Genomic DNA, 18,889 nt, shown 5'->3' on the forward strand with positions numbered 1-18,889 from the left:
AATTAATGACACTAATAGAATTAATGACACAGCAATTATGTTTATGTGTACTAGGCAGAGCCAAATGTTCTTTTCTTTCAGTACTAGAAAGTCAATGCAGCTTTAAAAAAAGGTAAAGGTAGTCCCCTGTGCAAGCACAGAGTCATTAGTGACCCACGTGGGGACATCGCATCACAACGTTTTCTTGGCAGACTTTTTACGGGGTGGTTTGCCATTGCCTTCCCCAATCATCTACACTTTAGTCCCAGGAAACTGGGTACTCATTTTACCAACCTCGGAAGGATGAAAGGCTGAGTCAACCTTGAGCTGGCTACCTGAACCCAGCTTCCACCAGGATCGAACTCAGGTTGTGAGCAGAGCTTGGGCTGCAGTACTGCAGCTTACCACTCTGCTAAATATGTCAAAATACACATCTTGCAAAATATTTTTAGAAGCCTGGGCAACTCTTGTGGTTCTTCTTGGCATCATTTACCTCCTTTGTCCTCACTGTATTCACCAGCTTTCATTTGCTGTGGAGACCTGGATTAACAAGCACCCTGTGGCATCAGCTGTGGCATTGTGATTTCATCAACTAAATCACGCCATTCACAGACAATGAGAGCAGACCACCAAGTGTGTAAGTTTATTGGGACAAAAAGACAAAAGAAGGAAAACAGCTGAGAGCATGTTTGCAGCAAGCCCAAGAATAATAATAAAAAAAAATGTGGGAGATGCTGCTTCTTGACAACCACAAAAAGAAAACAGGGTATACGACAAAACAGAAATATACAACACAAACTCCCGGGATGGTTCTAGATCCAGCAGGCAGGCAGGCGACTCCTGGCCACAGAATGCACGCCAAGAGCCCTTAAACGTTTGCGATTCAGGCCCTGCCAAAAGACCCACACCTCTGGCCAGTCCCACACTTCAAGCACCTGGAAACAGGAAAGAAAACAATCTCAGCTTGAATGCTATGCAGCTGGCAGATTTGCTTCCAAACTTCCCCTCTCTGCGACAAGAAGAGGAGGAGGAGAAAGCAACAGTCTGACTCAATATAAGACGGCTTCATGTGTTTTTGTAAAAATTTCTGTTCTTTATTAGTTTGCCCCTTCTAAGAGTTTTTCCTGGTTTAAGCAGAAGAAGAGATTTGAAGCCCGTTCCTCACACAGAAATAGCAATTGCAGACAGAGTACCATTCAAGGGCACTCATACCGGAGAGAGCGGAGGAGGAAGAGGAGAGAGCAGGTGGTGTCAGTCCTTATGCATGGCACCGCAAACCCTTCGGCACTTCAGGATCCAGTCCGGCATGCTACTCTACAACTTCTTTCTACGGCAGCAAAGGAGGGCGAGTTGGCAGAGATTATTGGCTTCACTCACCAGGCAGAAGAGCTTATTTTATACGCATGCAAGGGCATCAGCTGCTGTTACAGTGCAGAAATCAATTTCCCACTCGCAGGTCTCTTCCAAAACCACCCTGTGCAGATTTTGTCATCAGAAGTTCACTGGACTTTTATTTAATTGATGGCATTTCAGTAACCCACAACGCACAGCCACAGAACCCTGGCAAAGACCAAAGATGCATCTGATCCTGATCCCAAGGGCACTTTTTCCAGGTGCTCCTAGAAAGCCTATAAACCGGAGTCTTTCTCTACCTCCATAACTGGCATTCCAAGGTATGCCGCTTCAGCACATGAAAGTCCTGTTGTTGTTGTTGTTGTTGTATGCATGTCACCTTTTTAGTGCAAAGTCAGCTCATATCACGTTTGCGCATGTGCGATCCTATAGAATAATCTATTGTCTCAAGTAAAAAGAGTTGTATTTTATTCATTCGTAAAAAGCTTAGAAAGAAAAAAATCTTTCTTAAAACTGTGTGAAAATTACTTCCTAAGCCTCATAGAACCCATGAAAAGAGAAGTTACACTTGCAACTGCTCCCCCCGCCCCCACCAACCATGTCCCATCCTCTAACCTTCCTTTCAGTTTCCAGGCTCTAATTCATCACAATGGATAAATAGTGATATCACGGCCAAGCTCACCTATAATAATTATGTGCTGATAGACCTAATACAAGCAGTGATTTCTTATGTGATTGCTACAAGCAGTTCACAATTGCTTAGTTATTCTGAGAAGCTTTGTTTAATTACATTGAGTACTGAAAACAAGAATTCAGAGCTTTGTCTCAGGAGATAATGGTATAATGGCATTGCTTGTTTGCCAGATACATTCGATCAGAAAGGAACTCTTAAAAGGTAGCATACTCGAGACAATGGCTTATTCTATAGGATCGCACATGCGCAAACGTGATATGAGCTGACTTTGCAACCCTACAGAAAACTTTAAATCAACAATGTTTTTGAAAAGGTAAAACATTTCAACGAAGTTCAACATTTCACGAAGCGGTGAGTCCTTTTTCATTCATTCGGAGCAACGGTAGCCCAGGCTTCTGTCCTCTTGTTGAGGAATTACAGCCCTGCAAAAATAATACAGTCCCGGTAACACCAACCAAACACAATACCCCCAAACCCCTTTGAGTCATATTATTTGCATACAACACTGGATTATCTTATTCAAGGTGATAAGAGCATATCAGTTATTAAGCTCCCCAGCAACCAGCCTGCTCCTCAGCAGCCTGCCTCTTGCTACTGACTCCACCCCACTGGGCTAAACCAATCACCTCATAGGGGTTACACAAGCATGATGATATCACTTCCTGAGAACACCTGGAACAAAAGGCAGAGGATCTCACCAACCATAATATCCCCATAATTAACAACAACATCAACTGTGGTTGTTGGGGGTTTTCCGGGCTGTCTTGCCGTGGTCTTGGCATTGTAGTTCCTGACGTTTCGCCAGCAGCTGTGGCTGGCATCTTCAGAGGTGTAGCACCAAAAGACAGAGATCTCTCAGTGTCACAGTGTGGAAAAGATGTAGGTCATTTGTATCTACTCAGGAGGGGTGGGGTTGAGCTGAGTCATTCTGTAAGAGTTTCCCAGGGTGTGGAATGCTAATGGCGGGAGGCTTCACTGTATCCTGAGGCGGTTCTTTTGCATATGGATTGGTGCTTGATGTGCTAATCTTCTCTGCAGGGCTATTGTCGGGTGTGGAGTGTTTTGTTGGCCTGGTGTTTTTCAGAACTGGAGCCCATGCTCTGTTCATTCTTAAGGTTTCTTCTTTCCTGTTGAAGTTTTGCTTATGCTTGTGAATTTCAATGGCTTCCCTGTGCAGTCTGACAAAGTAGTTGGAAGTGTTGTCCAGTATTTTGGTGTCCTGGAATAAGATACTGTGCCCTGTTTGAGTTAGGCTGTGTTCAGCCACTGCTGATTTTTCATCGTTCTCCGGCCGTGAAAGCCTTCGACAATACATCGAACATCAACTGTGCTTATATTCTACTCGTAAGCTTCAGTACTGCAGCCCAAGCTCTGCTCACGACCTGAGTTCGATCCTGGCAGAAGGTGGGTTCAGGTAGCCGGCTCAAGGTTGACTCAGCCTTTCTCCTTCCGAGGTTGGTAAAATGAGTATCCAGTTTCCTGGGGGTAAAGTGTAGATGCCTGGGGAAGGCAGTGGCAAACCACCCCGTAAAAAGTCTGCCAAGAAAACGTAGTGATGTGACGTCCCCCCATGGGTCAGTAATGACTCGGTGCCTGCACACGGGACTACCTTCACCTTTACCTAGACAGATTAGTGCCTCCCCCAGAGCAGTGAACAAGTTAGTGTTATTATTATCCCCAAAATACAGCTGAGGTGCTGGGGCTGAAAGGAGCGGCTTACCCAAGGCCACCTGCTGAGCTCATGACAGTAGTGGAATTTGAACCAGTAGAGTGCTGATTAGCAACCGAACCACTTAACCGCTGCGCTACAGCAGCTTTGATGGACTGATTGTCCGTTAATCTGTTTACTCCCTAACTACCTGTGGCAGTGAATGCTTATAATTTAATTTGGCATCTCGTAAAGAAGTGCTTTCTTCACCGAATGTAAAAATGTATTATGCCCCAATGCTGCTAAAACCGTTTAAAAGTAAGCAGTGGCACAATGTAAATAAGTAAAGCCGCTGAAAGCCGTTATAAAATATCTGTTTTAGTCTACTTCTGTTCTGCTTTTTTCCTGCCAAATGGGCTCCAAGGCAGCTTACAGTAATTCACACCAATAGTCATGATAGTATTTTTCTCACCAAAAAGTAATACAGGTTTTTTTCAGATAACAGTTCTTTTCCCAGGCAGAAATCCTTATAGTGGTAAAGGGGAAGACTGGTTTTACTCTGGCCTGGCTGGAACACGCTCTCTCTCCAGGAAGCAGCAGGGGAATACATCAATAGCTGTATCTACATTCCTCAGAAGTTGATAAATCACCTTGAGCACAGCGGCTACTCAGGTGACTTTGTCAAAGCCTTGACAGCAAAGAAGTTCTTCGCTTCCTTTCCAAAGAAAAGAGAGAATTGGCCTTGTAAATCTCTCTGGAGAGATTTGCCATGTGTATTTGACATTCAAACTATATTTACTTTATTTCAGCACGCTGCTCTTTGAGTTTCATTGCAATATTCGACAGTTAATATTTGTCAGTATTTCTCTGCAGCTCACAGCTAACAGGCGAGTTGGTTTTTAAATAGTGGTTCAGATTAGAAATGGGCACGAATCACATTATGAACTTCAAAAACCCACGAAACTGGCGATCGCGCAATCGCGATCCAGCGGTTTGTGATTGTCCATGGCCAACAAACCAGCATTCGGGAGACGCCTGGTTCGGTGCATTCGGCAGTAGTTTGGGAAGCCAGACACTCAGGCGCCAGCAATCAATTCCCCTGGCAATGGAGCTGGGGAAATGCCTGAACTCTGTCTGCGCTCCTTCTGTCGCCCTGGAAACCCGAATGGAAGCCCAGCTTACCTTGATCGGCAGGTCTTCCTTCCAACCACGGAGCTGCAAAGCGGTTACAAGTTGGGAGAAGACACCCAGGGGAGAGAGGGGGAAGGGGGTGTTCTGTAGCCACGGGCACTCCAATCTCATCCCTGCAAACCCTGATAGGCAGCTCTGATGGCCAAACACAGACCTCCTGCATTGTTTAATGGGACCTGTGCTTATAAATAGCCGTGGGCTCCCAGGCTGAGTTTCACTTTCAGCGAGCAGTGGAGTGGGACAGAGCTCTTACTTGCCACTTGCTAGCCTTTGGGGAGAGAGACTGAGAATACAATTGAGCTTGGATTTTTGTGGGAGTTTCCTAGTGGCCTTGGATTGGAGAGGGTATAACTCCAAGATCCCTTTTGCAATCTTGTCCAAACTTGGGTGATGGCTGTAGGAGAGCCTGCAAAAGACTCCCCGAGAATATGGGCTCTCTAAGTGCCACGGCGGCCATTCCGTGCCCCACGAACTGCAAACCGGTTTGGCAACGGAAAATGTTCGTTGCAGTTCATGACTTCAGGATCATCGTCGGCACTGAACCGTGAACCGCTGGTTCGTTAAATTTTTTGGGTTCATGCCCATGTCTAGTTCAGATTCATTAGTTAAACCACCAACCGCAGATTGAGTTGAATAGCTAACTTTGGTAGATCACATTGAATGCTTGTAGGACAATTACTAAATACTACAGCATTACTATAATACTGTATTGTGTTGGTCTGCAATAGAAGAGCAGAATTTGAGTCTAGGAAGACCAGATCCCTCCCAGTTAGAGGTATCCGCCATCCAGTTTTTTAAGTGACAGCCCTAAGTGGCAAATAGATTCCCTCGCCTTAGTTGACAGCTACCATCTTCTGGATTTTTAAATATTTATACTGCATTGTTGTTGTTATGTGGTTTTAACTGTTTTTAAACCATACATTTATTATGAATGTTTTTTTACTGGATGTAATCCGCCCTGAGCCTGCCTGTGCGAGGAGGGTGGAATAAAAATGGAAAACAGTAAATAAATAAATAATAGTGGCACCTTAGACACCCACAAGATTTTCAGGGTGCGAGCTTTCAAGAGTCAGTGTTCCCTTCTTCCGATACCTGAAGATACCAAATGTCAGATATCTGAAGAACGGAGCTTGAACTCTCAAAAACGTATGCCCTGAAAATCTTGGTCTCAAATCCTGCTGTTCTACTGCAGACCAACACAACTACATACCTGAGACTATCCCCATTTCCAGGCGCTACTTTAGACTCAAGGATCTCTACTCCTCCCTGTATCTGAAGAAAGAACTTTGACTCTCAAAAGCTTATATTCTGAAAATCTTGTTGGTCTCTAAGGTGCCACTGGACTCAAACCCTGTTGTCTTGCTATAAGATAATGAAATCTGAGGCAGCTAGCGCACTCTTCTAATTATTTACATCCTGGATTTTCCTGTGTGGAAAAAGCTAGTAGGAAGTGACTTGTTATGATAAAAAGTTCCCACCACTGCCAAAGCAAAGGCAGAAGATTTGGAGGTGGGGAGTCTTGGGATGGTGGAGTTTGGAGAGGATGCAAGGTCCAGGTGACACTCTAGGAGATTCCTCTGATCTCTATGGTAAAGACCATACATACTCGGGAAAATTCCTTAGGTGTGAGTATGGAGACCATTTTATCTCTGTCTCCCCAGTTTCTCAAGGGCAGGAAATTGAGGCTGGGGGACAGGGAGTTCCCCTCTGAGCCAGGCAATTGGGAAACCTACTCAGAGAGCACAACCATAGTGCAGTAACTCACAATTTATGGATCCAGCTAAGCTAAGGTCTGTTCAGTACCTGAATGGGAGACCTCCTGGAAAAGCTGGGCATACTGCTTTGAGTTTCATGGTGAAAGAAAATAAGGTTATAAATGCAATTAAGTTAATAATGAGTATGAGCCTGCCTTGTATGATGGCCAATACCATCTATGACTGGCTGTGATTCCTAACATCTGCTACCTGAACACCGGCTGTTTCCACACGGTTTACCTTGTTCCAAAAAATAGTGAAATCTCACGCAAAATCTCACGAGAAGACACTGTTATCGCACGAAATCCTGCAAGAAGATGCTCTTATCACGTCTTCTCGCGAGATGTCGTGCAAGATTTCGCGGTTTTCCAGAACAAGGTATGCTGTGTGGAAACGGCCACTTTGAGCAGACAACTGAAAATTCAAGCTTTGCAGTCTATAAAATATAAATTGCAGGTCATGCAGCCTCAATTTGCCTCAGGAACATGTAGAGAAGGGGACTTAAACCTTCAGCCTCCATGTTGTGCCGCTATTTGAAATCAGTTCCCTTGATCTGCTATTAGCATTTAAAGGAGAAAAGAGATGTTAACAACTTCAGCATAAGAAACCTGGCTTTGAATAGCAAAACCAAGAGGTGATTGAAGGGTTAGACTTCCTCTTCCTTACTTGCTTTTATCCCTAGACTTCAAGGCCTGGCAAGTCAACATGGGCTTGTACAGAATTCTGGCAAGAATGAGGCTAACTTAGTTCATTCCATCTGCTTCGAGCTCCCCAAGAGAGACAGTACAGTTCAGTAATTCAAGTTACACTCACCCCAACAAGCCAGTAATTTGCATTTTATTGACAATCTGCATCTAACTGTTGGGGGAAAACGTAGCAGCCAATTTAGATTTCCCCCTTTTCAGGTCTGAAATTTTTTCCAAGGCAACAAACTATGGTGATTATAAAAGAATAAAGTTTATTTAGAAAAATAAACTTGATGCACGTATTCTTAAAGCTGTGCATAAAAATACGTTGTCAGTATCTGTATTTTCCAGCAATACAAGATAATATTGTTTACAGTACAGAAGATCTCATACAGTTCTATAAACATACAATCAGTTCTTCAAATTAACAGATTGAAGTTACATGAACATCACCCCCATTCTGAAGTCGCTCTATTGGCTACCTCTCAGCTACCGTGCTCAGTTCAAGGTATTGGTTATCACATACAAAGCTCTTCACGGCCTTGGTCCAGCGTACCTAAGGGACTGCCTCCCTCCTTATCTTCCTCCATAGCAACTTTGCTTATCTGACCAGGGTCTCCTGCATGTGCCCCCCTGCACATGGGCAAAATCAACAGTAGCCCATAGATGGGCTTTCTCTGTGGTGGCCCCTACCCAGTGGAACAGCCTGCCAGAGGAGGTCAAGAGAGCCTCCACACTCCTAGCTTTCCACAAACGATGTAAAACCGAATTATTCAAAAAGGCTTTTGTATTGTAAGGAAGGGTCTCAGATGCTCCGCGAATGAATTAGGGAACATAGACTTCACCCATAGACTTCACCACTGTATTGCCTTATGTACTATCTGTTGTTTTAATTATGTGCTCCTATTAGGGTTGCCAGGCCCCCTCAACCTCCTGGCAGGGGATTGGGGCCTGGCATTTTGGTTTTCAGGAGGCGCACATGTGCAAAGAGCACACGTGCCCCCACAGTGTTATGTCACTTCTGGGAAGTGACGTCATCATCATGCAGCCCGTGGTGTGCACCCACACTCCACAGGGGCCCAAAACGCACCCGTTTCGGCCCAGATCGGTCCACAGCGGCCCAAAATGGGCCCAATCCAGGCAAAAATGGGCACGTTTCAGGCCGCGCTCTGCAGTGGCTCAAAACAGGCCCAATCCGTGCCAAAACGGGCCCAAAATGAGCCCGATCTGGGCTAAAACAGGCACATTTTGGGCCCCTGTAGAGGGCAGGCATGCTCCCATGCTTTGCAGCAGCCCCGATCCGGGCAGTAGCAGCGCACAGGAGTGCGCAGCGCCACAGGGGAGCATGCATGGTAGGTGCGCCCCCCTGCTGGCCAGGTAAGCAGGGGCGGAGTGTGGGGGCGGGTGATCCCCTGCCTCCAGCGTGGGTCTGGCATCCCTAGCTCCTATGTCAGGCCTAAAATTGCTTATGTTCTGTTTCAGCATTTTCTTCAACTCATATTGGATTCTTGCTAATGTTATGTCTTTGTAAACTTGTTTTTATTTACTCTATGGCACTGTTTATGAAATTGTCCTTGATACTCACTGTTCTAATCTCACACTGTGCAATTCGCCACGAGTCTTCGTGAGTAAGGTAGACTATAAATGACATAAATAAAATAAAATAAATTTGATGGATTGACAGATCATGATGACTAGCATTTAGAAAGGTCACTGTAATAAAAACATTCTGCAATAGTTTCATAACATGTGAAAGAACATAGAATCGTAGACTCATAGGGTTGGAAGGGAGCTCCAGGGTCATCTAGTCCAACCCCCTGCACAGCCCGAGGCTGGGGCTAAAAGTTGTGGACATGAACAATTATAATTTTTGGTGTGTAATGAAAATTAACTTGCAGTGCTTGTTGTGCTTTTCAAGGTCTTTACATTGTTAGCGTTAATTGTAGGAACAAGAATGTTAAATAGGAAGGTTGCCGAAAGGATTCATTCACAAGCATTAAATAATCTAGATAAATGGATTTTAATTGGTATACAGGGGGCTTCCTCAAATTTCCTAATATTAACCTGTTGGAGATGTGAAATGTAAGGAAATGAATCTGGGAAGTTGCGCGGGGCCATAGTTCATCCCATTGACTGTCATCTGTCAAAAGCTCCCTTGCAGATGACTTGCAATTGATTTGTTTGTTTGGTCTTTGAAAATACATGTAAAGTATCAAATAAAGAGAGTTCGCATCATACCAGTAATCTGAAGAAGGGAGCTTTGACTCTCGAAAGTGTATATCCTGAAAATCTTGTTGGTTACGTGCCACAGGACTCAAATCCTTCTCTTACAACAAACAGAAATTGAGTAGAATGAATGGAGAACAGAAAGGATTTGTAAACGCTGGATTTTGCCAATATGTGTTTTTAGAAATTGGATCTTCGCCTCTGTCTTTCCAATTTTGGAAGTCAGTCCAAGTACTCCAGTATTAACAACATCTGTTCAGCAGAACTCTCACTGCTGCTATTCCACAAGCAGAGAAGTACATTTCACTTTTAGTGCTCCGTGGAGCTTTTAAGAGAGAACCTGAATCCAATGGAAAATACAATCCACTCCTGTGGAAAATACAATCCAACAAGTAACTGGGTTCAAAACAAAACCTGAGCAGCAGAGCAAACAGTCCAAGCCCCCAATACTCCAAATGGCGGGGATCAGAGAAAAGACACCTCATACATCTCTGGGATGTGGCAATGACAGTATCTGCTCTTCCCTAAATAGGTTATCTCCCCCAGTCCAACTGGCTGATATCATCATATAAGACAGCACGCAACAGCTTTGTAATAATAATCCATTGAGCTTTATTATGTATTTAAAACTTTTTATGCTGCCATTCCACCCAAATAGGGTCGCGAAGGCACGAATATGAAAACATGATGACACTTAAACATTAAAACAGCATTTAAAATTATACAATTGTTATTGTTAGGTGTTGTCAAGTCCGACTTATGGCAATCCTACAAATGAATGACCTCCAAAACATTGTATCATTGATACATAAAATAATTCAATAAAAAACATACAAACACTAGGGCTCATTTCAAGGGGGAACACACAGGAACGCAGTTCCAGCAGTTCCCCAAAGAGGTCACATGTCAGGTGCCCCCACCCACCTGACTCTCGGCCATTTTGGGCCCGTTTCAGCCTGGATTGGGGCTGAAATGGCCCGGATCAGGCCTCTGATGGGTGGTGGATCACTCTCTCACTCAGCAGTGGCCTGATCCTGACCATTTTGGGCCCCTTTCCGGCCATTTTCAGCCCCTTTTTGCCATTTTGGGCCCAATTTCAGCCCTGAATGGCCAGGATTGGGTCCAAAACATCCAGGATAGGTGATATCTGGGGGTGTGGCATATGCAAATCAGTTATGTTAATGAGCTTTGCTAATGAGTTCCTCCAGCTTTTTCTACAAAATGACCCCTGACAAACACATAAGCACACAAACACCAAAACCAGGTAGGAGGGCTGATAACAGTTGTTCTAAAAGCTGAGAATTTTTGTAGGGGGTACTTTACTCCTGCTTCGCTTCCCATTATCTATTCATTTCTCGATTCATTTCAAGAAATGGATTAAGTCAAATTCTAAGCTTGTACACACAGCTAGATGCTTCTCCTACAACGCCCCATCTCCCCCTCCCATGTTGCTCTTGGGGGTCCTTGCCCCCCCCCAGCATTTCAAAATGCATTTGGGGCTGCTTCAGGTGGAGTAGCGGAGGCAGGGACAATGCATTTCCATGGGCAGAATTTAAACAGTAGCCTCCCCATAAATATGTCATGGGTATGCTTTTCTCATGGCCAATTACAATAATAAAACAGTAACAACAACATTCAATTTATATACCAACCTTCAGGACAAGTTAACGCCCACTCAGAGCAGTTTATAAAGGGTGGTATTATTATCCTCATGACAATCACCCTGTGAGGTGGGTGGGGCTGAGAGAGCTCTGAGAAGCTGTGACTGACCTAAGGTCACCCAGCTGGCTTCTCCACTTGAAGAGGGGAATCAAACCTAGCTCTCCAGATTAGAGTCCTGCCGCTCTTACTCACTATCCCAAACTGGCACTACACCTGGGACTGCGCACATGAAGATTTTTCAGACAGGTTAAGATTACATTAATCGGTTTTTCAGGAACAAGTGCCGAAAGGGTGATTTAGCTCCCAAACAAACAGCTTGTGGGAGGGATTTTAACTATCAAAAGGGCTTCACATAATCTCCTTTGGATCAGAACAGAGATTATTAGGTTTCCACAGCCTCCTGCTATGGGAAGAGGCCTCCCACCAGCAAGCCCTCAGAGACAAAGCAGGAGAAAAACTAAAAAACAGCAATATTGCCAATGTTGCGACGTCACTTCCGAGTACAACCCGGAAGTGACATCACTGGAACCTCTTGTGATTTTACGGAAATGATGTAGTAACACTGGTGACATCACCAATCTCTGATACACACTCCTTTGTCTCCACCCACACCCCTCCCTCCAGTTGTCAGGTTTGGCCTGGCAACCCTATTCAGCTCTTTTCTAGTGCTCTAAAGTGATCTATTAGTGCTATGCTGATCCGTCTATCAGATTTGATTTGCAATTCTCAAATGACATTTGAAACCGCTCGTCATACTACATATTTAGCAGCTGCTTCCATTGAGCAAATATTTTCAGCAAACAGTTCTTTGGCCTCTGCATTCAGACCGCCTACTGACAAAACGACACTTCCCATTTAAATGCACCGAGAGAACATCACTACAGCCATGGCCTCTTTTCATGACAGTTTCCCATCACTGAACAAAGAACCTTTCAAAGATACGATGTTTCTTTAATGAAAAAACTGTCTACAACTGACTTTGCAATGAATAGTGTTAAGCAGACATTAAGCATTTGATGGAGAGCACAAAAAGGGGGGAAATAATTATAATAGCGGACGGCAATGAGCAGAAAGCTAGTATCTCGAATTCTGATTTGATATATCTTCCTGAAGTGCCATGACGGAGCTATTTTTTGAATGGGAAAGATACCATTCTACTCATCACCAATAACTGCATTCCGTTCCTTCTCTCTTTCTATAAAATTGTTGTTTTAAAGATCATGGCTGACAGAAGAGATTTCCATGCCCCTCCTTTTGCAGCTAGTGTTACCAACTCTGGGTTGGGAGATTCCTGGATTTGGGGGTGGAGGGCGGGGTTTGGGGAGAGGTGGGAGTATAATGCCATGGAGACCAACCTCCACGGTGGACTGTATGGTGTTTATTTCCAATGGAGGTCCCTCCTTTCTCCAACCCTATCCTCCTAAATCTCTAGAAGTTTCCCAACCAAGAGTTGGCAGCCTAGGAGCTGCATGGAGTAATTTTGGAAATCTTCCCAGCTCTTCTGCCTCCAAGCAGGCCTTTCTGACCTCAGGAAATGTTATTCCTCAGGTTGCTGGACCCATGAGGAATAGCAGCCACGTGGGTAGACTGGAGGAGACAGTGGGGAAGGGGTGAAATCACTCCCTTCTGCCTCTTCTATCAGCAAACCTTTAGGCAGTTTTTCATTATTTGACCATGGTATCTCCCTAGGTCTCCTTTCTGGGGTTGGGATTGGCAGGATTCATTCTTTGGTGGCACTGGCTGTCCCTAGAGCAAAGGTCTGAGATGGTTCCAGGAGACTAGGTGTTCTGAGACTAACACTCAATCCTGCGGTCTTTGGCTTGTGTGTTTCCACAATGGTCTCTCTCATCCTTCAAGTAACTTTGAGATAATAATAATATTCAATTTATATACTACCCTTCGGGACAACTTAACACCCACTCAGAGCAGTTTACAAAATGTGTTGTTATTATCCTCATACAATCACCCTGTGAGGTGGGTGCGACTGAAAGAGCTCTGAGAGAGTTGTGACTGATCCAAGGTCACCCAGCTGGTTTCAAGCAGAGGAGTGGGGAATCAAACCTGGCTCTCCAGATTAGAGTCCTGCCGCTCTTAACCACTACACCAAACTGTCAGAAAAGAGATATCATCTCTTGTTAGATTCCAAAAGCCCTGACATATTTGAGACTGTTTTTCTTCTGGCTACCTTCCAATTAATTAATTTGACAATAAAAGAAACCATGAAAGTCAAATAGAAAACTAATCCAGTCAAAGGTCTTTGTTCACTGGAAGATAATCCTATTCCACCTGCCTTCTACTGTGATATGAAGAGCCATTCTCATAAGACCCCTATAACTCTTTCTTTGGAGTAAATTATCTTGTTCCCACCAGCTGCAGCTGTATGAGAAAGGATTCAAAATTTGGTGGCACAAGTTGTTTGCTCATTGAGATTCAATTAAAACGTCAACACACAGAGATGGCTCCATCACCCATGTCTAATATCCCAGACCTTTACTACATTCTAAGATTTTAAAAGATATCAAAGCTAGACATGGGCATGAACCAAAAAAATTTAACAAATCCGCGGTTCGTGGTTCGGTGCTGATGACGATCCCGAAGTCGCAAACCACAACCGACATTTCCTGTTGCTGAACCAGTTTGTGGTTCGTGGTGCTCAGAACGGCCCCTGTTGCACTTAGCCCATATTCACAGGGAGTGTGTAGCAGGCTCTCTTCCAGCCAGCACCCAAGTTTGGTCAAGATTGCAAAAGGGATCTTGGAGTTATACCCTCTCCAATCCGAGGCCCCCAGGAAACTCCCACTAAAATCCAAGCTCAATTATACTCTCTCTGTCTCTTCCCAAAGACTAGCAAGTAGCAAGCAACAACTCTCAAACTCCACTGCTCGCTGAAAGTGAAAGCCAGCCTAGGAGCGCAGTGCTTTTTATAAGCTGAGGTCCCATAGAGCAACACAGGAGGTCTGTGTTTGGCTGTCAGAGCTGCCTATCAGGGTTTGCAGGGATGAGATTGGAGTGCCCATGGCTACAGAACACCCTTCCTCCCTCCTTCCCCCAGGTGTCTTCTCCCAACTTGTAACCACTTTGCAGCTCCATGGTTGGAAGGAAGACCTGCCGATCAAGGTAAGCTGGGCTTCCATTCAGGTTTCCAGGGCGACAGAAGGTGCGTAGACAGAGTTCAGGCATCCCCCCGGCTCCGTTTCCAGGGGAATTGATTGATGGCGCTTGACTGTCTGGCTTCCCGAACCACGGCCAAACATACCGAACCAGGCTTCTTCCAAATGCTGGTTCGTTTGCCATGGACAATCATGAACTGCCGGATCGCGATCGCGCAATTGCAAATTTTGTGGGTTTTTGAAGTTCGTAATGCGGTTCGTGCCCATGTCTAATCAAAGCTTTACCGCTTCAAGAAAAGGTCCCCACGTGTAAGGCATCCCATTAAAACCAGCAGCTGGAGTGGAATGGTTTCAATCAAGAGGATTTAAATCAGCAAATTGTAATTTGAGGTCAAGGGGGAAAAGCCCAGTTTAAATAATTCCTTTCCATTTTGTAATCCTTACTTTCCAGAACAGGTATGCATGTTAACTGGTTTTGAGAACTATTAAAAATGAATTGGCTTCTAATTAAATATAGACTGGCTTATAGGAGCTCTATTGTGAGTTTTCACAGACAGACAGACAGACAGACAGAGATGATAACTTTGAGCCTGCATGACTTTCACCTAAACGAATTAGAGCACAAGTAATTAAGCAGGTAGTTACAAACTTATCAGATGACTGAATATTAAGTCACCTCCATCTCTTCATTAGCAATCAATGTAAAAATGAATAATAGCTTACCGTCAAGGTAAATGGAGTTATCAAGGCATAATCGCTGGGAAAGCAGCACATCAAGCCAAAATTAATTTATCACGAGTAGCAAAAGCAATTAATCGATTGTCAAATGCAAGTGGAGTGTAATGATTGGTCACATCAAAGCGATCTCACCTGCACTGGCGCTGTCTTCCTCTCTGCCTTGCTACCATAGGGACCCAAGGCCCAGCAAGCTACAGAAGGTCCCAGGCAAATCTGGTTACATGTTCGACAAACTGTTCAAGTGTGTCAGGATAGCTTAATTAGGAAAAAAGATAACTGCACGTTTGCTGTTCTACCACACCTAATGCTACTCTAACACTAGGAAAGAAACATAGCTGCTCTGTGTGTGTGTGTGTGTGTGTACATACACACAGCAGCATACCATTTATATATATGGTACATATATAGTATATATATATAGCATATAGCATATAGCATATATATATAAGCATAGCTGCTGTGTGTGTATATATACTGTATATATATATAGCATATAGTAATATAGTATATAGCTTTATAGTATTATAGTATAATGTATATACATTAGTTTATAGCATTATATTATAGTGTGTGTGTGTATGTATGTGTATGTATGTATGTGTGTGTGTGTGTATGTATATATATATATATATATATATATATATATATATATATATACACACACACACACACACATGCACACACAGAGCAGCTATGTTTATATATATAGTGTTATAGTGTTATAGTATAATGTATATACTATAGTTTATAGCATTATAGCATTATAGCATTATATTATAGTATGGTATATATATAGTATATAGTATAGTATAGAATAGTCTATATAGTATAGTATATAGTACTATAGTATAGTACAGTCATAGGGTGTGTATGCAACATTTGGCCACCTTTCGTGGCTCTGTAAGCTTTGGTTTCTGAACATGGGTGTACTATGTCTTACTTTTGCCAAGTTTGGTGCCATCTTTCCCTTTCCTTTTCACCGTGCATCACCAAATATGGAATATCATCAGCAAGAATAGAGGAGAAAGACCTCCCAATTGTCATCTCTTCCGAACAGGTTATATGACCTTATTCTGCACTCACATTTACACATTTGCACATTGAGCAAAAGCAGGCCACTTTTGTCTAATAGTGATCTGTATTCACTTATTTAGTGTAAGGTGGAAATTACCTACTGTAGTTTATGGAATGTTTGCAGGAGAACATTCCTATCTTTTTATCATGGGGTTTTTATTCATCTTTATCTGAATAACCATTCCTTTGATGTTGTACATTATTTTAAATAAGCCTCATGTTAGGTTGTAGTGGATGAGAATAGCACCTGTATCTGCCTGGCAAATGGGAAACTGTATCGAAGACTGTTTCAGGTGGGTAGCCGTGTTGGTTTTCAGTCAAAAAGCAAGATCTGGGTCCAATAGCACCTTAAAGACCAACTCGATTCCCAAGGTATGAGCTTCCAAGAGTCAGAGTCAAAGCTCCCTTTGTCTGTTCTTCTTCTTGTTCTGCTCTTGTTGTAGTGTGATTTTTGGTTATTGCCTTAATTATTATTCCTGTATATGTTTATCTTGAGTTAGTAAACATTTTTATACCAGAAGCTCATGAGTTGTCTAAATGGTTCTTTTGAAATTGGTCAGATGAGGTTAAGTTCCCAATGGAAAGTTGTAATTGGAGAGAACTATGAGATATTTTTCTCCTTTGCAAGAAGTGGTTTTGCCCCTGACAAACAGGGAAAGCTCTTCCATGAGACACCAGTATACAGAGGAAAGGTCCCAATATTAAAATGCACCCAAAGGTGTTGTGTTGGTTTGCACCTTGGATGTGCCCAGAGGGATGCCTCTAGAGCCAGTTTGGTGTAGTGGTTAAAAGCAGCAGGACTCTAATCTGGAGAACCGGGTTTGATTCCCCACTCCTCCACTTGGAGCCAGCTGGGTGACCTTGGGTCAGTCACAGCTCTCTCAGAGCTCTCTCTGCCCCACCTCACAGGATGATTGTTGTTTTGGGGATAATATAACACACTTTGTAAACCACTCTGAGTGTGGCATTAAGAGCCAGTTTGGTGTAGTGGGTAAGAGCGGCAGGACTGTGTTGTTAGAGCTGGGGTTCTTAGATTTCAGAGAGTCTGTGAACTTGGATGGGGGGAAAGTACATCTTTATTTTCACTAATCTAACGGAAATTACATATTTTGTTTTATGCATTTAAAAACATTATTCTGAGAAGTGGCCCACAGGCCTCACCCACTACTAAAGGGGTCCATGGCACAAAAATGGTCAAGAACCCTCTAGGTATCCCATGAAAAACTTGGGTAGTCATTCAGGTAACAAGACCAACACAGCTACCCACCTGAACCTAACTTCATCGAATGTCCCCCCAGATGTTACAGAGGTGAAGTGGGAAGGGGAAGCCAACACACACCTGCTACTTTGGGTGGCAGCTGCACTTTTCTCAGAATATCTGGGCCGTTTCCACACGGCTTACCTTATTCTGCAAAATAGCGAAATCTCGCACGAAATCTCGCGAGAAGACGCTGTTATCGCATGAGAAGACGCAATAGCAGCGTCTTCTTGCAAGATTTCGCGCGAGATTTCGCTATTTTGCAGAATAAGGTAAGCCGTGTGGAAACAGCCCCGGTTTGAGTCAAGTTCTATAAATATGTTCACAGATGTTATTAGCTCTTTCTTTTTTTGCTATATACCTACCCAAGTATGGTTTTGTTAGGTATTTGTGGTATACCAACTGCCTGAAAAATGGGAAGAGGGGATTCCTTTCTCCCACAAACAGTGAATTTTAGCTATTATCAGGGCTTTCTTTCAGCTGGAACGCGGTGGAACGGAGTTCCGGCACCCCTTGAAAATGCAACATGGCCGGTGGCCCCGTCCCCTGATCTCCAGACAGAGGGGAGTTTAGAGTGCCCTCCGCGCCGCTGAGCAGCACGGAGAGCAATCTAAACTCCCCTCTGTCTGGAGATCAGGAGGCAGGGCCACCAGCCATGTGACCATTTTCGCCAAGGGTGATTTAAACTTTAAAAAACTCCCCCCTTGTTCCAGCTGACCCAAAAAGATGTCACTGCGCAATCCTGAGTTCCACCATTGAGTTTCACCACCACTTTTCCGAGAAAAAAAGCCCTGGCTATTGCAATTGCATTTTAAATATTGTGTCGGTTCCTTTAACTGCCATTTGAAGCATGATCCAATTGTTTCGTTTTGGAAGCTAAGTCTCCAAAGATACACAACTTTCTTTCTCAAAAACTTGTTTATAGCTTGTCAGTCTAAGTTAGAAGTTCTACCTAGTTAAGAGGGTCCCCCGCCCCCATCCCAATGTACTGAAATGTCCCCTCTTTCCTGTTTTTGGTAGGCGTGTATAGCTCAGAAACTTGATCCATCTTTTTAACTTTCATAGGCTAAATTGTTTCCTTTGACTGGCTACAAAAACATTCTTACCAGCCAATCAAAATATAAGATTTTGGTTTCACTGAAAGACAAAAATTGGCTCGCTCGTAAGTAAGGGAAACTAAAGCCAGCTGGTTGTGAATCATTTTACATGTGTTTCATGGGGTTGCCAGCTATAGGTTGGGAAATTCCTGGAGATTTTGGGGGGGGGGCTTGGGAAGGGTAAGGAGGGGAAGGGAGGGGAGGGACCTCAGCGGGGTACAATGCCATAGAGTCCACCCTCCAAAATAGCCATTTTCTCCAGGGGAACTGATCTGTGTAATCTGGACACCATGTGAGACTCAATACAACTAATTGACTGTCTTGACTTTGGCATGTTGAAAGTATGAATTAATTTCTGTTTAAGGTGGTTAAATGTTGCCCCTGATGACGTGGGAAACACGAAACAGCGGAACTCAGCT

This window comes from Eublepharis macularius, chromosome 7 (assembly GCF_028583425.1).
Source record: "Eublepharis macularius isolate TG4126 chromosome 7, MPM_Emac_v1.0, whole genome shotgun sequence".
Taxonomy (NCBI): domain Eukaryota; kingdom Metazoa; phylum Chordata; class Lepidosauria; order Squamata; family Eublepharidae; genus Eublepharis; species Eublepharis macularius.